Below are 23,826 nucleotides of genomic sequence, written 5' to 3'. Positions count from 1 at the left end.
AAATGAACCCCAAAGAAAAGACCAGGAAAGTGTGCTAGTCAAAATGCCACTACTGTCCCGTTTTTTGCAAACAAGTTCAAGTTATGCAATCAGTGACTTCTGCCACACTTGATGGATGGCCCAACAGCTCAATTTTGGACAGTCCATGTTTAAATTTCTTGTTTTAGAACTAGAGAATATGATCTGTTCCAAACAGTTTAAGCTTGACAGATCAGTAGTTAGGTAGAGAAGCAAGGGTTCTCAACAGCTGAATTTGAACCCCTGGAAGAGATAAGGGTAGACTTAGATAGGAGGGCAGTCAAAATAAAACAAGAGAGAAAGGGTTTTCTAGCTCAAAAGCACCCAAGGAGAAAGAAGAAAAAATGTTAGCTGTATTAGGCTGGGTAGGCAGTTTGATGTTGCAGAAACAAGTTTGTGATCAATTGTGTCCTTTGGAATATGTTCTATCTCATGGATATCACAAGTACCATGGCAAAGTGGCTGCAAAACAGTTGGAGCATGACTAATTTCCCTTCTCATTTCCCCAAAAATCATTTACTAACCTCCCCACAAGGTCATTGAGATCTGCTCAGTGGTCCTAGTTCACTTCATTTCATGAAAAATACTAAGTGGAACTCTGTGTTTACTTAGCCAAAACAAGCCACATTTCTTGTGTAAAAAGATCCTTCCATTTCCCTTTCATTTCCCAAAAAACCTAAGTTTCTACCTTACAAACTCAGCCTCCTACATTCATAAAACCATATTAACATTAACTTTATTGTATAGCTCCTTTATAATGTTTCCCCGCCCCTATTTTATAAAAATACATAAAAAATCCCAAAATATTATAAATATTCCCCCCCGCGGCTAAAGTTACGGCCATATCGTAATTTTGTCGGGAGCTATTGGTATACCTGGGGCCAATAACAACCCTCCACGTGCTCCATAGGGATTTGTTTTACAGTTGGTTAAACAAATAACCAAGGCCGCCAGCATGAACCATATAATAACCCTGATAACCAAAGTTTTATAACCCAAAAACATTACAAAATGTTGAAAATATATGGGCGGGACCCGCATCGTACCTCCCTGCCATCTCCTCATCCCGTCAACCATTGGATCCGATCCCGCAGATTGGACGGCTCGCATCCTTATCGAAACCCCTCCGATGTCTAGAAGATAGTGCCTGATGAAAAGCGGTATTTCCACCGTACTCCAGGACGCGTTTCGTTCACCCGTTACCATCGCATCCCCTCCGCTCGAAACCATCTTTGTTCAAAAGTGGTGCGGGGAATACCATATACTGCCCCCACGGAACCCCCATTGACGTCATCCGATGATGTCACCTCCACGTCAACGCCCACGTCAGCTGCCACCTCGTCACTGTTTTGTCTGCCGTGTCTGCCACGTCAACGCCAAGTCACCTTCCGTATACCTGCTACTTGACAAAGATGATGTCATGCTGACGTCACCCGACCAAAGCGCGCCAAAAACCCGCCAAAACCAAAATTTTTGTCAAAAAGCCATTAAACGTTGTTTTTTTTCCATTTCACTTTGTTTCTTCTGTGCGATGTTTGTATGGTTTTCGACGTCTAAAAACGCCATTTTTGTTGCACAATCCACCACCAAGGGGAATTCACTCCGTAGCTCGGCCCCTCAGCTTAGTCTTCTACCTGCATTTTGCACCAAGTGCCCATAAAATAGGTATTTACCCGAAATTCACTCATAAACCCTGTTTTTCCAAGTTTTTCTATAAAAATCGCCCGAAGAACTAAAATTCAAGTTAAAATGTGCTGCGGCCTACAAACCTCTGCATTATAAGTCACTGTTTTACCCATTTTTCCAAAGAAATCCTGCGAATTCTGTTCTCCTCTGCAAAATTGCCCATTAAACTAAAATTCAAGCCTATTTCCGCCTGCAATTTCCACAGAAAAGCCCATAAACTATCATTTTACCATATTATTGTTGCAAACACCCTAACCACAAGTTGAAAAATCATAAAATTTGTTGAAAATGGAGGCTCCAGTGGCCCTGAATATTTCCCCCTCAATGCTCCACATAAAGAACTTGAATGGCTACCCCTAGCTGACAGGGATTTCCAAATTAATGATTTACTTGGTGACAAGCCTCATCTCCAAGCCTTCTGTGAGATCAGGAATAGCTACAGGAACAAAGCTGATGTATTTGGAATCTGGGAGTCCAACATGCCCATCTACTACCTCCCTTCAGTGAATGTATTCCCTGACCTCATTCACCAATGTCATGCCAATTATGAGCCTTCTCAAAGAGCAGTCATGTCCCCATCTGGGACTGTCCTCTTCTATATTACTCCTCAATCCATAAATGAGATGCTGCACTTTAAGCCAACTCAGCCTCTGGCCCCTCTCTCCATGGGATTCTTGCTTGACCAAGGTGCCAAACTGCCCAGTTCAGAGATAACCAAAATTGCTCAGTTATTCATGAAACCAAATTGCCAGCCCCAACAGCCTCCTCCTTATCTGCATTCTTGGTTCAATGAGGCAGGGAGATTCATTGTAGACATGATATCCTACATCTTAGGATTCAAAACCAGTGAGTTTGTTGATGAAACTGTCTTAGTGTTGATGTCCATATTCACTCCAGGACAGCCCCCTGCTGTCAAGTATGATTTTGCTACCTTCATAGCTAATAAAATCCATGAGCAATTCATGAGCCTGGATAGAGAGAGAGTGTTTAAATACACATCATACATATATCATTTGTTGTTGTACAATCAACCAGACAGTTTTCAAATCTCCCTTAAAAAATTGGATTGCAAAGGAGAACCCAGGTCAGTAATCTTCTAGACCTTAGTTTTCCACCGTGTTAATGATTACCCTTATTCTTATTGTGAATTCATTGACATGTTCATACATCCAGCCTCCTCTTTACTGATGACAAGTCCTCCATATAGACTTTCTGGTGAAATGCAGAGAATTTTACAGCTCTCTAAAAACTACAACATAGGTGACTGGTACTTTTACCAGAATCACACTGAAATAAGAATATATGGCTCTGAACTATGCCCCTACAAGCTACCCAAATTTGTGCCCATGAGGCTGTTTTCACTAGAGTACTTCAGGCAGTTTATCCATGCAGACTTAATCCACTTTTGCAATGCTAAGAAAAAGGCACAACTCAAAATAAGAAATCAATTGGGCCCTTTTATCTTTAATAAAAGGGAAGCCTGGGAGGAGGCAGATAAGATTCTAGGGGAGAAACTTATGCTGAAACAAAGCTTTTATTGGTCACCATATGACCCTGGTCATTTTATAAGTTATAGAAAGGTCAAATACAACCTGGCACCATACGTTCATTGCAAGATCCCTGAAATCCAACAGTATGCTAACCAACAAGAATGGTTAGAGGGTACATTAGTTGAAGAGATTACTGAGGAGGAAAAACTGGAAAAGGCTATGAAAGGGCTTGAAAAAACACTTGACCTAGACTCTTTTGGACAGGTATCCTTCAAGCTGCCCTAGCACATAGGAGGTGACACATCTTTTGCTGGGACTTCTCAACAACCATCACAAAAGGCCAGCACAACATCAGCTAAAGGCAAGGAAGTAATAGGTGGGAAATAGGAAACAATGGCAGATCAGGCACACACATCAAAGGAACAAAGCCAAGGGCAAGGTCCTTCAACAGAGACAAAGGTGCCTGAAATCCCTATATTACAAACTCCTCTAAATGAGGAAAGAGCCAAGAAAAGAGACAGGAAAGAAGACACACCTATAAGTGGATCAACAGAACAACAAGGGCAAAAGAGGAAAAGGTTAAACCCTTACTCTAAAGAGGAACTCTTGGGAGAGACAACAAGCAACTTGAGCAGTGAGGGAACAACTGAACAGCAGACTCCTCCAATTTTGGAAACATCAACTAGCTCATATCAGCAAGAGCTAGAGAGGCAACATGGTGTGGAGGTTACATCCACCAGGCCACAGAGCAAGCAAGGCTCAGATATCAAAAAAGCATTTACTGAAATAAAGACTAGAAATGAGCCAGTAAGGATCCAACTTTATAATCAATTGATGAGAATGCCCCCCACAAATCAACAAAGGCTAATGGCAGCCTATGATATTCAAGAAGGGAAAATGACCCTTAGTCACTTCAGGCCCACAATGCAGCAGCCACAGTCAGCTACTGATTATATCAGGACCAATTTGGAAGTTCTCTCTAAAGACATCCACCCAACTGACCAGATTGAATTACATAAACAAACAGGAGAAATGGTGTACTCCACCTTGGCAGACAAAGCATTATTAGCTCACAAATTGTAGAATTTATTGCACAATACCTCTGCCCAATTAGAGTTGGAAAAGGCTTCCTCTTTAGCCAAGGATAACAGGATCAAATCCTTGGAGGAAATTATTATTGAGCTAGGACATGATCCCAAGGATCCCAAAGGCATCCAGGCATTAATAAAAAAGAAAGAAGAAGATATTGCAGCCCTGAAAAAGCAATTAAAGCTACCAATTACAATGCACCCACAAACCACAGAGGTTGCACAGCAGAAAGCAGAGGATGACACGATGGGTTTACTGATGAGGATGAATGAGAGATTGGCAGAAACAGAGAAGGCATTGGAGGAGGCACTACAAGGAAAACAGGGAGAGTTGGCCTCTCAGCCATCTCAAACAGCTCCAATTCTTACAACTGCTCCTTCTACAGTCACAACAGCAGTCCCTCCTACTGATCTGGCATCAACAACACCAAGCACTACATCAACAACAACAGCAACAGCAACAGTACCAGATAGCAGCATGAGCATGGAAAAGATGATGGAGGAAATAAAGGCCTTAGAACTCCAAATGGCAGAGCTAAAGGAAGCCAAAGAAAAGTTGGCCAAGTTAGAGGTGAGCTATGATAAATCCAAAATAACTGTGGCCGAAAAAACAAGAGAAGTAAAGGCCTTGGAAAATAAGGTAAAATCCTTGGAGAAAGACCTTACTCTTCATAAAACTCTGTCAGAAATCAAAACAATTTTGTGGACTAAAATTGGCCAGTCCATCACTGATCAATGGAGATCAATTCAAACAATCTATGAGCAAATTGAATTGATAGAAATAGCTCAAGTTGAGATTCAAAAGGCCAGAGCATTATTAGCAAACAAGCCCGAACAGGCCAATAGACTAATTCATTTTTTGAATACTCATACCAGAGAACAACTGGCAGCTCTAGATATCAGGGATAGAACCGGTACCATTTTGACAGTTAAAAAGGTGCTGACTATGAAAAATTTTGTACAAAATCTGGAGAGAAAGTGTCAAGAGATGCAGATAGAGATAAATGCTTTTACAACAAAGTTTACAATCTTACAGCAAAAGGGTCTACCAAGTTTGTTAACCAGCCATCAAAGACTGTTGACACATGAACGATATGCACACAGGGTAAATAGATATGTTACCAATCAGATCACAGCATCATCAAGCACTTTAGAAGACACAGTACCTCCCTCTGGACAGAGCTTATATGACAAATTGGAAAATCTGTTCTACATTGAGCATGAAATAACACATCTTTTTGAAGTCCAGCCCAATTACTACAAGTATAATGAAGCTGATGAAACATTAATAAAACTACAAAGACACCAGTTTCCAACAGACCAATGGTGGCAGGGCATGTTAGAGGTTTTACCAAGGTAGTTTTGGTTCCATTTCTTTTTATCATTTGCATTTAATCGAATTCAATATACGTGCCACACATCATGAGAATGAAAAACAACAGGAAAAGGAAGGCACGCCAGAATGCACTAAAGCGGAATTGGGCACAGATGACAGGGCTGGGAAAGCAACACAGGAACACAAATTAAAGAGACAACTACCAACCAACTTGTTGAGTTTAAAAGTCAAATATATCAGACCACCTAAGGCAGCCAGTACAACATAGTTACTCCTACATTCATTGCGCTCTGTTTTCAATGTCATTTACTGCCTTTGAAGAAGTAGATGGATAAAATTATTGCTTGATATTTTCTCTATGATATATTTTGAAACTCTTTTTGTATAAATACCTCCTCTAAAGAAGTATTGGGGGTTGGTTGGTGAATATCATTCTGGACTTGCGCTGTAAATTTTGAGAACCCTTCTGAATAAAGATTGCTGGAATGATTTGCTGATGAACTCTCTGGTTATGGAATCAATGACAAAAGAATATGTTGCAGAATTCTTGGATTGTCTCAAGATCAATCATTCTTTTCTAACTCATGTTTTATTGTTCCTATGTTTTATATATCATCTAGATACCATATTCTAAATTGCAGGAAAAAAGAATAGCCCAAAATTTACTTTGTTGTACTCTGTGTTCAATTCCTGTCATTTTTCATGTTTTCTACAGGACTAGCATAGGCAAGAATTCTTCACTGCTCCTGTCTCCCTCGTTCTTACACTTTGAATACAATTAAGGAATTCTTAACTGCTCCTTGGTAGTATTTACTCATTTTCCCCCTGTTATAAAAATGAAAGATTCTTGATTTCCTTTCATTCCATGACTCCATTTCATCTTATTCCAACTTGAAAATTCTTCCATGTTTAATTATCTTTCTCTGTAGTTCCTCCTTTTGCCAAAGAAACCATACCCAGAAGTTTATTTTCATTTGACTCCATTAACCCAATGGTCTGAACTTCTCATACTTTGCAGCCCTGTTTTACTGAATGTTACCATCCAAACATCAAGAAAATACTTGTACTTCATAACTAGCCTAACATATAGCAAAACAAAGCTATATCATAAAGAGAGAGCCCTCTCTGGTTGTAGATTGGCTAGAATTCGTAACTAAAAGACTGGTTAGTGGTTACCTCGGCCGTATTCCCTTTTCCACTGCTTTTGGGGAACAACCTGAGTGATAACATTACCAAATGGGTTGAAACAGAGGCACTTCCAAGAGCTAGAGAGAACTCTGTGATTCATTTCCTATTCCAAATAATTGTGTGATATGGCCTCCCAAGGGACATAATCGCAGACGGAGGACCATATTTTGTAGGTATTAAAATCGCTGCAACATTAAAAAATTATCACATTCAGCACAAAATTACCACTCGTATCACCCACGGGCAAATGACCAAGTAGAGAGCACGAATAAGGTGATAGAGGCAATATTGACAAAAACCATTGCATCACACAGGCGTGATTGGGATTTAAGATTGATGGAAGCCTTATGGGCATACCAAACAACATGGAGAAACACCACCAGTTATTCACCATATCAGCTAGTATTTAGAAAGGAACCTATCTTTCCAATAGAGTTTGAAATACAAACATTAAGAACAACACAGGAGATTGGTCTGGATTTAAATGAGGCCCAGACTAGCATATTATAGCAAATTAACGAGCTAGATGAAATTATGCTCACGGCTCTTCAACGCACTACATTAATTCAATAGTAGAGAGAAAAATGGCACGATGCCTTGATCAAAAAGAAAATCTTCCATGAAGGAGATTGGGCACTCCTATATGACTCCAGGTTCCAGGATTTTCCGGGAAAAATTCAGACTCGTTGGCTTGGACCGTATGAAATCCAGAAAGTGCATGACAATGGCACCATTTCTTTGACTACTATTGATGGATCTGGACATACCTTTAAAGAAAATGGTCACCGAGTGTGACTGTACAATAAACCGCTTACTCAATGTTATAGATATATTTGGGCATTACAACCCCAATCACATATGTCGATAAACCAAGGGCTCTTAAACCCCTAAAAGTGTTGTTTCATACCCTAAAGGATCAAGGTCAACTGATTACATCATTTCCTAGAAGTTCCACCTAAAATACTACTCAGACCTGGTCAAAACTAACCCATACAGATTGCTCCTTGGTCAAGGTGCGATGCATTTCACCTATTACACATGGGGGGTGTGATGCATACTGAAAATTCCTTCTTTAGGGTGCGATGGGCGAGAGTAGACAAATGGCAAAGGGAGTTGGCTAAGTGGAAACCCAAAGAATCTTCTAGAAACTACTCATATGACACTTGCCTCTCTGAATTCGCCCAAGGATGAGTAAGATATCATGAAATCTCCAAGTGGAACCAAGAACTATCAGTGAAATTACACTAATCAAAAACCCAGAAGATGACTCACCCCCTTGTAAATATGTATATATGGATCCCTCATCTTAGAGATCCAGAGGCTAGAATTTTGTAATTTGTAAGGAAGTGTTGTTGGTTTCTCTTTGAAACATTGTATTGTTGGGTGATCATGCTTTTCATGAGGTGAAGAGGGCTTTCATGCTGGGAGGATGATGCTGGATCAAACAGCTAGGTTGTAATCCTCTCTTCTACTTCTACTATCAATAAAGTTATTTGAGTTTTCCTCCATATACTTGTGTATTTCTAAATCTTGTATTTGTGTATGGTATCATGGATCCCTATGCTTTGATGGTTTCTTGTCGCTTTGCCTCTACATGTGTTCTTTGAAGCGGGACAAGTGAGAAAGGAGTGGCAAGCTCTATCAAAGGAGAGAGGAAACAAGTAAGGAGCCAAGCGAAAGATTAAGGTTGGTGCTGTCTGCTTCTCTCTTATCTATCTTCCATAAAGGAAAACACAAGTTACTTTGAATTATTTATTTCTAAGATAGCTACCCGTCATAGTGGGACTAGCAAATCTGAATAGACACTAGTTTTCCTAGAAACAAAATGGCGACTCTATTGGGGATCGAATAGTTTGTTTATTTGTTACTATTGTTTGCTTTATAAACTATAGACGGAGCCTGAAGTTAAGCCAGCTAGCCTTCTAGCTGCTTTTGTTATGCAACTACAAAGTAGATCAACGCTACCTCAGTCAATCTCCAGGTTGGTTTATCTAATGAACATCTGACTAACAAACATCCTAAGTGTCATGGTGGTAGCTCAATAACCTCATAAGATCATACCCCCATACTTTGTGTTTACTGTCCATCATAAGCTCGACCTAAATCACTGAACATAGCTGCAAATTGTGACTGAAAACCAAGCTCAGTCTCGTTCCTGGTCCATCGCATTATCTCTCATTGGCAGTCTGGATGCATCGCACCTCCCGTGTGCTGCAGGTGAGATGCATCCCTATTTCCCTTAAGGACAGGTGCGATGATTGAATGAGACTGTTTCCCTCTCTGGAATTTGGTTTTTTCTTCATTGTTTTCAACTTTATTCAGTAGTTTTTCTACCTATGATCGGTATATCATTGTTGAAGCCTTCTTCCTTTACATTATTCAGCCTCCATTGATAAGGAATGGTAAATGTTTTATATGTATTTTTCTTCATTTACATTCCTCCTTTGCAAAAAGTAGCTTAATTGAAATGTCGTCTTTCGATTCGAAAGTGTCGTAATTGTTGTTTTCAGTAAAAAAAGAGTGTCATAAAGTCTTCCTCTTTTACATAGTCAATTTTACTTTTTCCATTGTATTTGATTTGAATTGTCAATATTTGAAGTGTCAAAAGCAGTTTTCCATTCAAAATTGAAAGTGTTGTCTTAGTCTTCCTTTCGTTTTGAAAAGAAATTGTTAAAGTGTCGCTCTGAAGAAAATAATTCAGATCTGTACTTAGTTTCCTTTTTGACATTCACACATTAAGGAAGTAGAAAAACAAATACATGCATGTGCATTTGCATTTAGACTGCATGCGGAAAATGATTTAGGAAAAGTACATTTAGTGTGTTCTCTCTGCTCTCTGTTGAATACTTTTCTTTCCTTAGTAGCTAGGATTTTCATTGCTAAAAGAAAAACAAACAATTGTTGTTATAGACATTTTTGTGCCTTACAGCATGAAGCATGAAATGTCCATAATCTAAGGGATCCAAAGTCCCTAAACATGTTGTTCCTACCCCTAGAGGAACAAGGTCAACAAACCACATCACTGAAAATCAGTTCTCCACCTGAAAACACTCAAAAACAAGCAATTTCTGGATCATGTCAACTGCTCCACTGAGCATCTGCGCTGAATGTCAACTGCCCCTCTCTGTACCTGCGTTGAATGTCAACTCCAACAAAGGCTACCTGCGTTGAGCGAGATTGGACAAGTGGCACAGTCATTCCTCAAGGTGTCAATGCCCAGGAAGCTTCCAAAATGACACTTGGATCAGGGAATTCACCCAGTGATGAGTAAGAGGTTCTTAAACTCCAAGTGGAAGCAAGGATCTCCAAGTGGACTGAAGAACTGAAGTATAACTGGAGTGGGAGAGGACACTAGTCAGCTCTCAAGCTGACTCATCCTTTCTCCAAAACTCCTATATATAGAGCTCTCTCATGAGGTCTAAAGAGGCTAGAATTTTGTGAATGTAAGGAAGTGCTGTTGGTTTGAGTTTAGAGCTATTGGGTGATTGCTCTGAAGGAGGTGAAGAGGAGATTTCTTTCTGCTGGGAGGTGTTGCTGGATTGGGCCTCTTATGGTTGTAACACTCCTTGAACTTTACTTCTTCCATTAATAAAGCATTTGAGGTTCTTCTATATGCATGTGTCTCAATGGTGTATTGTTATACTTGTGTATTTGATTTATTCTAATCCTTGAATCAATTATGAATGTATGCTTCTTGTAGTTTCCCTCTCTTGCCTTTTTGCAGGATCTTTGTGTAGCTGGGCCAGTGAAAGAGCAAGGAGTTGGGAGCAAGCAGCAAGGAGAGAAGATTGGATCAACCATTAGCGGAAGACATCGGTTAGTGGATCTCTTTCTCCCCTACTTTACTTTCATAAAGAAGAAATCTTAGATAGCTTTGCTTCGGTTGTTGCTGAGGTACTATCACCCTTAGAGTGGGATAGGGTCATTCCGTATTGGATACTTTTCCCTACAACAAATTGGCGACTCCGCTGGGGAGCGTATCTTGTTGGTTGTTTGTGTTTTTGCTATTCATTTCATAAACACAAGGAGTACCGAATCGAACTGCATTTGGATCTTTCAAATGCAAAGTAGAGGGCAGCTACTCTAGCTCAGTTTCTGGGCATGTTTATGATTTGAAGAGCTGATCCACAAGGAATCTGAACAGCTCTTAGTGATAGCTTTTCATCCTCCTAATTACCCTTTAGTGTGTACTTGACTGATAGCTTCTGATTTGGCAAAAAACTGTGAATTTTTGAGCAATCTGTGACTCGGAAACTGAGAGAAACGAAAGTTTCGTTCTTCAGTGCAGGCACTGTGAAGGCAGTCTGCATTTCAGCGCAGTTCCCGAAGGGGCTACCTGTGCTGAATGTCAAACTGACAGTGTACTACCTGCGCTGAACCAGTCTTGCCTTGTGCTACTGGGGTTCCCTGCTGTTTCTTGCCCTATTTTCACCCTTGTTTTGCAGCCTGTTACCAGTCAATGTACCTATCTGAAACCAACTTTCCTTGCCACTATTCCGCCTCGGTTGTATAAAGAAACTGTGTTTGTTCTTTGTGTATTTCTTACATCATTTACAGTTTCCCATAACGAAAAGCGAACTAGTCTAGCTGTGGCCTCTTAGATCCAGAACTGTGATAAGTGTCGTAGTGATCTTAAGAGTTAGTTTGTTTGTTGTTCATAGCTGATTGAGCTTTTGCTTTCGTCATATGGTTTGAATTTATATATTTCTAGTGTCGAAACAAGTAAATCTTAAGGTGTCTTTTAATTTTGGACAAAGCTTGTTTGCTTTCACTTGAAATTAAATTCAAAATTATACAACAGCTTTCTTTTTGTAGTACATCAACATTAAGAAAGAGAAAAGAAATACCTGCATTGTGCATGTGCATTTTGAAAGCTTGCATGTTGATTTAGGGAAAAGTGCATTAGTGTGTGCTCTATGATCTGTGTGAAAAGATGATGTCTTTCTTTTCCCTCAGTAGTTAAGATTTTCAAAGTTGAAAGATTGAAAAGCTTGCTTATCATCTTAGGCTGCATTTAGGAAGTTGTATATACATCTCGTGGTGATCCATAAAGGCAAACTGCTAAACAAGATCAACTTAAAATGAATTGAATTTACATAACAACGCTTTGAAACATAACGCAAACACATAGAGGTCTAAGCTAGAGACGTGTTCCGGCATCGTTAAACGTGATATCTTAGCGTTGAGTGGTTGGGTGATTCCTCCACGGTGAAGCGATAAGTATCAATACGGACTTGTGCTCCCGCGTACCGTCGCGTATATATTGGGAGACCCCTATAGGAACAAAGCCTTTATCCTTATGAAGCCGTGTCGGCCGCCCTACTGATCACGATGTAGTGAACACAGCATTCACGAAGATCGACCACCCGTACCATAAAACGTATTCTGTGGTTTCGCGAAAGGTTTGGCACACCCTCTGCCTAGATCTCCAGAGCAGTTTATTTTGGCCTTTTTCAAACTCTATAACTGAAAAAGTGTTAGGATATTCCGACACATAGGATATAGTTAAGTTCAACTTGGTCTAGCATAGAGTTAGGTTAGAGTTAGGTAAAGTGTGTTTCTTTACCGTTGTACATTTTGTAACTTACAATCCGACGGTCACGATATGTAGTGATCCGACGGTTCACTCTCACCTCGGTATTACCGACACTTGATCCGTGGCTTGACACCCGATTGGTCCATGAGTTCTATTTAAAGCGCATGGAGGGTCATTGTTCGGGTAATCCGTGCATGAGAGAAGCTTATGTAAATTTTCATTCTTTGATTAATAAATTGTCTGTACCCACGTTGGGACAGGCCGTGGACTGTTTCCCTCCTTGCACTCTGAGGGTTTTAACCACGTCAAAAATACTGGTGTATTGATTTGAGATCTGGTTGTGAGCGGTGTCCTTTTGGTATTCTTTCTGAGGAACTTACCCTGTAAATTCCTACATGGTATCGGAGCTATTTGAGGGCCGCGTCCGTTGGTGATCCAAATCTGAAGCCGGTAGAACTGCATGCGGCTGTCGTTTCCTAGATCTGCTGTTTCTGACTGCTTTCGGGCCGAGAGGACTGCTCTGTTGCGTTCGGAGCATCTGTTTCAGTGAGGAACCCCTTTCGTTTCACGCGAAAAGGTTTCCGGTAGCCCTAGCTGCGTCATTTTTTAGATCGGGAGGTATACAGTGTTTTTTTTTGCAGTTTACTGTCATTTTCTCTCTGCTTATTTCGGTTTCGGTTTATTTAGCCTTTTTTTTTCCCGGATCTATACCTTTCATTTCTGCGTATGCTCTTTGCCCTGCGACTCTGTGCGATCTGGGCAAATCAGAAACAGAAAGAAAGGATTTTTCTCATGCGTATGCTCTTTTCCCTGCACCTTAGTGTGATCTTGGAAAATCAGAAACATTGAGAAAAATATTTAGTTTTTCGGTTAAAAGCTAACTTTGAGATTTTTTTTAAAAATTCTAGTTTTTTGGCTAAAGCTAACTTCGAGCCGTAAGGTTCGTTTTTCTTTGCATATTCGTGTTGGGTTTTGTGTTTTGTGTTTTGTAGGGAAAAGAGCCTTCCCAAGGCAAGCACGCAAATCGAGGCCCCCCCCCTCTCTCTCTCTCTCTCTCTCTCTCTCTCTCAAATATTTTGTATAGATCAATTGGTTCAAAGACTTTTTAAGAGAGTAGAGGTCTTGGGTTCAAGTCTCCATTTTGTGGGGGCGGATTTTTTCATTCCCGCACATTCGCGCACTTTGCCGGCAACGTCAACAATTTTTTTTTCAAAAAGCCATAACTTCTTCATCCGGAAGCCTTTTTCAGAGCCGTTTTTTTTAAAACCGCCTATTTTTTCGAGATCTATCCATTGGACCACTTACTTTCAGCATCTTCAGCTTCAGTTTTTTTTCAAAAAATGGAAAGTCCATGCCAAGTCATTCTTGACAGCACTAACTACTTCCAATGGGTAGCCTACATGGGAGATTTACTTAGAAGTAAAGGTCTCTTCAGAATAGCCACAGACCAAGAGAAGAAACCCAAAGATGAAGACAAGGCCGAAAAATGGGAAAATAGACAAGATCAAGCACGTGGTTTGATAGGAATGTCTGTTTCTCCTGATCTTAGATTCCACATTGCAGAAATTGAAACTCCTCATGAAGCATTAGAAAAACTTGCTAAAGTTTTTGGGATTAAAAATGAAATTAGAGCCCATCAACTTGAGAATGAGTTGCTTACTTTGGATCCTAATAATTTTTCTTGCATTGAAGATTTCTTGTCCAAATTCAAGACCCTTAGATATCTCTTGGAAGGTGTTAAAGTTAAGAAAGAAGATGGTAACCTTATTTATTCCATCCTTACTAAGTTGGGACCAGCCTACTCTGTATTTGTTTCCACTTTCCATTCTACAAGGGAAGCTTTCATTTGTCAAGGCAAAGACTACAAACCCCCTTCCTTTGACTCCTTTTGTGATTCCTTAATAAGAGAACAAGAAAAACTCTTACACCTTGGTCTTCTTAATCTTGGAAACTCTTCCTCGAAAGCGTTAGCCGCCCAGCAGCAACCAAATTCAAAGAATCCTAAGAAGTCTTATCCTCAAAGGAATGGTCCTAAACCAACTCAGCCTCAAGATGAAAGATCATTTCAGCAAAATGATAAGACCAATAAAAACAAATGGAAGAAGACTGACAGACATTGTAACTTTTGTAATCGAGATGGCCACTTAGAATCTAAATGCTTTAAGAAGATGGAAGCCTTGGAAGCCGCAATGAAGAAACATAACATCCATCTGGAGCCTACTTCAACTTCAACTTCCGGAACGGCACTTTCTGCATGTCATCGTCAATCATCTCAGTCTGGTTATGCATTAAATGTATCTTCTTCTTCTTCTCATTCTCATGAGTGGCTCATTGATTCTGGAGCCTCTTGTCACATGGCCAAAAACCAAGCCATGTTTTCTTCTTTAAATGATTGTAACACCAAAAATATATATGTTGGTGATGATAGATCTCTTAATGTTGTAGGGACTGGAACTGTTCATCTAGACAATGGTCAGTTCAATGATGTATTATGTGTTCCAAACTTATCCTGCAACCTTCTATCTGTCTATCAGATAACTCATTCAGGTGAAGGTAAAATTGTTGAATTTTCACCTCATGATGTTGTAATCAAGGATCTAAAAGATCCTAAACAGATTCTAGCTACTGGTCTTGCTGATGATTCCAAAAGGTTGTATAAGTTTCACAACTTTGGGTCATCCCATCTTCCCTCAGTATTTGTTGCTCATAATGATGAAGTGAGCAAACTTTGGCATGAGCGGTTTGGTCACTTAAACTATCGCTCCCTTCAGCATCTATGTAAAGAAAATATGGTGACAGGTCTTCCTATGGTATCTTGCAAAGATGGTGTTTGTTCCGGATGTGTACTCGGAAAACATCATCGGGACAGTTTTGACAAACGTGCCTCTTGGCACGCCTCAGCCCCTTTACAGCTTGTGCACAGTGATTTATGTGGTCCTCTTCCTGTTGCTTCATTCTCTGGCTGCAAGTACTTCTTAACTTTCATTGATGATTTCTCCAGACGCACTTGGGTATACTTCTTAAAACTCAAGAGCGAAGTATTTAACACTTTTTTGGCCTTCAAAGCATTTGTTGAAAAACAATCTGGACATCAAATTCTTAAGCTAAGAACTGATAATGGTGGAGAATATGTTAAAAACGCATTCATCAACTTTTGCACCGAAAATGGAATTCAAATGCAACATACTGTTCCATACACTCCACAACAAAATGGTGTAGCTGAAAGGAAAAATCGCACCTTAAAGGAAATGGCTAATTGTATGCTGCAATCTAAAGGACTCAGTCTTAGTTTTTGGGCCGAAGCAATTAATTGTGCAAATTATATAATCAATCGCACTCCTACTAAGGTTCTAGAGAATATCACTCCAGAAGAAGCTTGGAGTTCCATTAAACCAGATGTAAGTCACTTTCGTGTGTTTGGAAGTGAAGCATGGGCCCATATTCCAGATGAAAAGCATAAAGCTTTAGAACCTAAGAGTGAGAAATGTACTTTTGTTGGATATTCTGAAGATGTAAAAGGTTATAGACTTATTCCATTTAAGTCCAAAAATGTTATCATTAGAAGAGATGTAAAATTTGATGAAAATAAATCGGCCTGCGAGCCTAGTCCGGCGGATGTGCCACCTCTTCCTATCTCTTCTATCTTTGAAAACATTTCTTCTTCTGATGATGAAAGCGAGGATGATAATCCTCCCCCACCTTCTCAGGATCCTCAACTTCCAAGATGGGTCCGTGCTACTCGGGATGCAGCAGGTGATCTTGCCGGTGATCCTACAGATCAGCGACGTACACGTTCTCAGTTTGAAAGAGCCTCTTCTTTACTGGCTCAAGCTCCAGTAAATCATGATCCTGACACTTTTGCAGAAGCTTCAGGCCATCCACATTGGGAAGCAGCTATGAATGAAGAATATCATTCATTGATGACAAATGATACATGGGATCTTGTTCCTCTACCAAAGGGACGCAAACTTGTTAGATGCAAATGGGTTTACAGAACCAAGTATGGACCAGATGGGAAAGTTGATAAACATAAAGCTCGTCTAGTTGCTAAGGGCTTTTCACAGGTTGAAGGCATTGACTACACTGAAACCTTCTCTCCAGTTGCCAAAATGAACTCTATCCGCCTTGTTCTTTCCCTTGCTGCCTCTTTAAAATGGGAAGTCCATCAAATGGATGTTAAATCTGCCTTCTTGCATGGGGACTTGCAGGAAGAAATCTATATGGAACAACCCATTGGCTTCATACAAACAGACTCCAGCCTCGTTTGTCGACTTAAGAAATCCCTTTATGGCCTCAAGCAAGCTCCTCGGGCTTGGTATGCCAAAATGGATAGCTTTCTTTTAGAATCTGGCTTTTCTAGGTGTCATTCTGACAATACTGTCTACACCAAGAAAGTGGGCAACTCTCTTATCATCCTTGTTCTTTATGTTGATGATCTTATTCTTACTGGTAGTGATCCCAACCTTATAAACCATGTGAAGTCCAGCCTTAAAAAGAAATTTGAAATGACAGACTTAGGACACTTACACTATTTTCTCGGTCTTCAAGTCTTGCAATCCCAAGAAGGTATTTTCCTTTCCCAGTCCAAGTATGCTTGTGATATTCTTCGTCATTTTCACATGGAAGACTGTAAGCCAGCCCCTTCTCCCTTTCAGTCTGGAGTCAAACTTTCAGTCTCTTGTACTTCTCCTGAAGTTGATGCTACCTTATACCGTCAACTTGTCGGAAAACTCTTGTATTTAACCCATACTCGTCCTGATCTTTCCTTTGCTGTTGGCCTTGTTGCTCGTTTTATGCAAAACCCCCGTGAAAGTCATTGGAAAGCAGCTAAAAGAATACTTCGTTATGTTCGAGGTACAGTACAGTTTGGGATTCATTACAGTGCCAAAGCAGCTCCTCTGTTAGTTGGTTTCACTGATTCTGATTGGGCTGGTGACCTTGATGATCGGAAGTCTACTGCCGGTTATGTCTTCACTCTTGGTTCAGGACCTATTACATGGGCTTGTAAGAAACAGGCTGCCATTTCTCTTTCGTCAGCAGAAGCAGAGTATCGTGGTGCCGTGGAAGCTAGTAAGGAAGCCTTGTGGCTTCGTCAGATCCTATCAGAATTTGGCTTTGAGCAGCAGCATCCAACCACACTTTGGTGTGATAATCAAAGTGCCATTCAGCTATGCAAAGATCCAGTCCAGCATCAGCGCAGCAAACACATTGAACTACACATGCACTTCATCAGAAAGCTCATTCATGACCATGTTCTTGAAGTGCAATATTGTCCAACGGATGATCAGGTTGCAGACATCTTCACAAAGGCTCTCACAGAGGCGAAGTTCACTAAACTTCGATATATGCTTGGAGTTCAGGAAGTTGTCACTAAGGGGGGATAGGCTCTAGTGCCTCCTTCCTTCTCCTATTGTGTCATATTTGTAAATCCTTCAATCCTATCCCAAGTTGTTCTTAAGGGGGGATGTTAGGATATTCCGACACATAGGATATAGTTAAGTTCAACTTGGTCTAGCATAGAGTTAGGTTAGAGTTAGGTAAAGTGTGTTTCTTTACCGTTGTACATTTTGTAACTTACAATCCGACGGTCACGATATGTAGTGATCCGACGGTTCACTCTCACCTCGGTATTACCGACACTTGATCCGTGGCTTGACACCCGATTGGTCCATGAGTTCTATTTAAAGCGCATGGAGGGTCATTGTTCGGGTAATCCGTGCATGAGAGAAGCTTATGTAAATTTTCATTCTTTGATTAATAAATTGTCTGTACCCACGTTGGGACAGGCCGTGGACTGTTTCCCTCCTTGCACTCTGAGGGTTTTAACCACGTCAAAAATACTGGTGTATTGATTTGAGATCTGGTTGTGAGCGGTGTCCTTTTGGTATTCTTTCTGAGGAACTTACCCTGTAAATTCCTACAAAAAGTCCATCCGAGCATTTGTCACTTCGGGCTCGTTAAAACATCGAAGGAGACTAGAGTCATCTTTAGCTTTTTCTCGACTCTTAAAAAGTGAAAAAGCAAGTTGTGTCTAAAGCGTCGTTATAAAAATTTATTTTAAACGGAACATAATCACCTCCTATTCCTGCATTGATATGTAGGTTAAGAACATGGAACGCCCCAACCAAGGAATTCCCCATGATGGAAATCCTAGTCCTTTCTCCTCTTGGGGAGAAGTTGGTGCGCCCCACATGGCCACGTTGTCGCTTCCAGGACTGACAATTGGCCTGCCAATTTGGCTATTCTCAACCAATGTAGTTCAGAACACCATGGTTCCTGAACATTCGAGTCAACAGTTAGATCAGTCTAGAGCTGCCCACCAGCCTTCTACTTCCTATAACTCTTCCTCCAATCCCTCATCTTCGCAAGGTAGAGCCAGCAAAAGCCAAGCTCCCATGGAGAAGAAGGAAAAGAAGAAGAGAGAGAAGAAGAAGAAGAAGAAGGAGCCTAAGGCGACTGGGGGCAAGCAAAAGACATCTGACAAAAATCCACACACAGCACAGACCGGGCCTAAATCACCATGTGTCATATGTAGAGGAGACCACTTCCATAGAGATTGTCCCTGTATTCCCCAGATACTAAGGGACTGGTCCCCTCATTTGCACAATACGGGAGCATCAACCTCTGATAGCCAGGTTGAATGCTTACCGTCAACCAGCGAAAGTGAAGGCTTAAGACAAAGAGGGGGAGCAAGATCCCCCTGTAGGCTGTGTGAAGGCGATCACACCATCCACCGTTGTCCCTTCTTAGACGAAGCGAAGAGAGTTTTGGAAGATCGTCCGGTTTCACCGTTAAGACTTCCTCCTGGATACAAAAAACTCGTGCCAAGTCCTTCATTGGTTGAGAATACAGCTGGCCCGCTCAAGTGGTCGGCTGAAGCGTCAGTCACTGAAAATGAACCTACTGAATCCAGATCGGACGAAATTCCAAAGGTCGAAACGGCAGTTGACCCGGTTCTCCTTTCAGAAGTTTCATCTTCAAATGACACCGTCACTGAAGACTCATCTTCAAATGACACCCTCACTGAAGAGAATAAGGATGACACCATCCAGATTCTTTTCATCAACACAGACTCTGATGAGCATCAGGGTAATGCGCCCATTCCTTTATCGCAGGAAGGAACATCGTCAGGGTCATATCCGGCCGTGTATTCGGTCCCACCACCAAGCAACCTAGTTGTATCCTTTGATTGGAATCAACTAGGCAGACCCCGGTTGCCAGCCAGTATACCATTCAGAATCATTGTCCAAATCTACAGAATGGTAATGGTCGGCACTATCATTGATGAAGGGGCATCTGTGAGTATCCTTTCCTCTATTGCTTGGAAAGCACTGGGTTCCCCGGCGCTTTTACCTGAGATAAGAAATCTCTCGTGTTTCGACAAAGGAACCAGTCGACCATTAGGGATCCTCCCCAATGTGCCTGTTACATTGAAAGGGAAGACCATTCAAATGAACGTGATGGTCGTTCAAGGACCCTTGGATTATAACCTACTCCTTGGACGAGACTATATATATTGCATGGGAGCAATAGTCTCCTCACGCTTTAGAGTAATGTGTTTTCCACACGAAGGAAAGGTTGTCAAACTCGTAGACCAACTTTCATTTCCGGGATCACGCATCGCAAATAGTCAAATACCAACCCTGAATGGTCTATTCAATCAAGAAATGTCTCCACCCCCAGTCCTCCTTCCCGATGAGTGCGAGTGATTCGGAAAGATGGGACTGGAACCCAGGGGGCATGCATCCTGGTCTGCTTCGGGCAGAAAAAACCCTAGGTATAAGGTAGAATTTCCGCGAGAGAATATGACTAGTCTGTACCTCGTCCGTATTTGGAAGAGGGGTTGTTCTGGAATAGGATTCTTTTGTCAAAGTTACGTGTTTGACAACAGTCATTCACCCTTGTCTATTTCGGTAGGCATTGCCGAGGAAATGTTTTGTTTGAAAGATTAACAAGACAATATTTGGGTAATTAGAAAGAGGTAAGCCTCCCTCAATAACACAAATGTTTTGTCTTTGAGTAGTGTTCTTCTCTTGTCGCAAATAGCTGTTCGTTAAAAGTTGGGCCGACGGGAAGACAAGTACCGCGTAAGACCCCTTAAAATAACGAGAAGACAAGTATCATTAACATTAGAATGGCAAGACGACAAGTAGCTGTGAACACCCAAAGAAAAGCAGAGGTGGGGGAGAGGAGGGGCAGCCTTGAAATTGTATTTTATACCTGGGGGCATGCAAACCTTTTGGAGTGCAAGCAAAGAGCGGTTATTTATCTGTTTTTTGGATTAGTCGTTTCCGATCTTATGACTGGTATTATCGAGTAGTTTTAGCATAAAGTTCATGCTCGTTAAAAAATAAACGCAAGATCCGAGCAGTTTTAACGCGGTCTTCATGCTTGTTAAAAAATAAATAAAAGCAGTGAGCAATGTTTCCTCTAGAGTTTAAGCTCATTTTTATCTAAAAAAAGAACCTATCCCGGTAAATAACCTCTGTGATCGTAAATTTATCAGCCATAAAAATCCTTGGTCGTGTTTACACCTGTCACCTCCACCGTCATTTGGCCGATTGTTCACCTCCATATGATTGTTTACCCATTTTGAGGAACAGCTGCGAAGAGTGATTTCACCTAGCCATCCTTGTGACACTGCCGTGATTGGAAAATTCCAACCTGTACCTGGAATCTGCTGCTATCCCTGTTTATCACTCATTCCTCAAAAGACGAGTCTTCTTTGAGCTCTTTTCATCTGACTCGTAAAATATGAAAAGTTTGCCGAGTTTTGGCCTTCCAGCTCGTTAAACGACCGGAAGAGCTATCCCTCCTCTAGATTTTAATCTTTTTGGACCTGAGGGATTATTGCACAAAAAGATCGAGCGCTTGTTTTGTTCGGCTCGTTAAAAGTACCGAAAACTCATCCCTTCTGTATTGTTTTATACTTTTTCGGACTTAAGGGATTAGATGACGAAAAAGGAATTTTGGAGTTAACTTTCTGTACCTTTTTCAGACTCTCTAAAAATGAAAAGGACCGAGTTTTCTTTGTCGTTAGACTCGTTAAAATGATTAAATAGCGACAAACTTGTCTTTAGACGAGAACGAGTTTCCCTATCGCTAGGCTCGTTAAAACATAGCGATGGGCTTGCCCGAAGGGCAGGTTATAGAACAAGCATATGTTATCCTCCTCAAGCTTGACAAAAATAAAGAGGTACTGGTCAAAAATGACTGGGGAAAAATTGGGAGAACCTCAAAGCTTTAATGGTAGCAAGTCGCTCTTGAACATGACACTTTTCCTCCGTACCACATCGGGTTGGGTTGTTTCATTCACCGGTCTCATCACCATGGTCTTCGCCAAACCATCCACATTTGGGGTAATGCTACCGATCCATCGCATTAGTGTCGTTATATGTTCAAGAGATGTCGTTCAGGAAGAGCCAACCGTGTCCCATCCACTGCCATACATTATCCTTCATCCATTCATGACCGCCACCCTGAATCATATGTCACAGTTTGTTTTCACCTCCACTAAAGTCATTAGCTCCGTTCCGTGTCACTGATGTGGGATTCATTAAGGCCCTCCTTTGACGGATCGCTTCTTGTCGACTTCAGCTCATTATCCAAGAAGTTGATCTAGGAACAACCCCTTCAGTACTTTGAAGCTTGCATGCCTCAATGGCAAGTTTCTCACTTCCGGCGACAGGTATACATCAATGACCTTCGACCAGAAGATTTTGCGTGGTGTTCGACGCCAAGTCCTTTATTCACACCACGTGAATTGTACTGCAGTACCTTGAGGGTCATTATCATTATCGGTGATTCCTCTCGCGCTTGTTAACGATTTACATCATTGACTGGTAATCAAGCGATGTCCTTCCATGTTCGACTTCAACGCAATTCTCACATGGATCGACTTGTACTTAGAGTGAAGATCGAACGAGTTTGAAGACCCCGGATCTAGTTTCATCCATCCGGGCTGCGATATATATTCAAGAGATATAAAAACATTTTTCATGTACATCATTGCATCAGATGATCATCCTACTCAAAGGATGATAATTTCAGCAGAGAATTATCAGTCTACCATCAGACGATCGTCTGTTCTATGTACCAAAATGAATTTATAAAGCTGAGCATGGGAATGCCCGCCTCAGCTAGATCATGAAAGAAGAATGAAAAATAATGTATTGTATTGTATCTTATTACAGGTCACCTCTCAGCGATTGAATGAACTTCGGATCCTCCTGATAAAGCATTTCACCCGATAAACGACCTCATACTTTAGGGGGCAACTGTTATAGACATTTTTGTGCCTTACAGCATGAAGCATGAAATGTCCATAATCTAAGGGATCCAAAGTCCCTAAACATGTTGTTCCTACCCCTAGAGGAACAAGGTTAGCAAACCACAGCACTGAAAATCAATTCTCCACCTGAAAACACTAAAAAACAAGCAATTTCTGGATCATGTCAACTGCTCCACTGAGCATCTGCGCTGAATGTCAACTGCCCCTCTCTTTACCTGCGTTGAATGTCAACTCCAACAAAGGCTACCTATGCTGAGTGAGATTGGACAAGTGGCACAGTCATTCCTCAAGGTGTCAATGCCCAGGAAGCTTCCAAAATGACACCTGGATCAGGGAATTCGCCCAGTGATGAGTAAGAGGTTCTTAAACTCCAAGTGGAAGCAAGGATCTCCAAGTGGACTGAAGAACTGAAGTATAACTGGAGTGGGAGAGGACACTAGTCAGCTCTCAAGCTGACTCATCCTTTCTCCAAAACTCCTATATATAGAGCTCTCTCATGAGGCCTAAAGAGGCTGGAATTTTGTGAATGTAAGGAAGTGTTGTTGGTTTGAGTTTAGAGCTATTGGGTGATTGCTTTGAAGGAGGTGAAGAGGAGATTTCTTTCTGCTGGGAGGTGTTGCTGGATTGGGCCTCTTATGGTTGTAACACTCCTTGAACTTTACTTCTTCCATTAATAAAGCATTTGAGGTTCTTCTATATGCATGTGTCTCAATGGTGTATTGTTATACTTGTGTATTTGATTTATTCTAATCCTTGAATCAATTATGAATGTATGCTTCTTGTAGTTTCCCTCTCTTGCCTTTTTGCAGGATCTTTGTGTAGTTGGGCCAGTGAAAGAGCAAGGAGTTGGGAGCAAGCAACAAGGAGAGAAGATTGGATCAACCATTAGCGGAAGACATCGGTTAGTGGATCTCTTTCTCCCCTACTTTACTTTCATAAAGAAGAAATCTTAGATAGCTTTGCTTCGGTTGTTGCTGAGGTACTATCACCCTTAGAGTGGGATAGGGTCATTCCGTATTGGATACTTTTCCCTACAACAATTGTTTATCATTTTAGATTGCATATTTAGGAATTTTACATATACATCACGCGGTGAACCTTGAAAGGAAAACTTCTTAAGAAAGATCAACTATAAAATAAACCTCAATGAACATAAAAACGCTTTGGAACCTAACGCACAACATCTAGAAGTC

The sequence above is a fragment of the Pinus tabuliformis genome, chromosome 2_1 (assembly GCF_031772625.1).
Source record: "Pinus tabuliformis cultivar Carrire ecotype Pingquan chromosome 2_1, CPIR1, whole genome shotgun sequence".
Taxonomy (NCBI): domain Eukaryota; kingdom Viridiplantae; phylum Streptophyta; class Pinopsida; order Pinales; family Pinaceae; genus Pinus; species Pinus tabuliformis.
The sequence above is the reverse complement of the archived record's forward strand: the minus strand, read 5'-3'. Positions refer to the sequence as shown.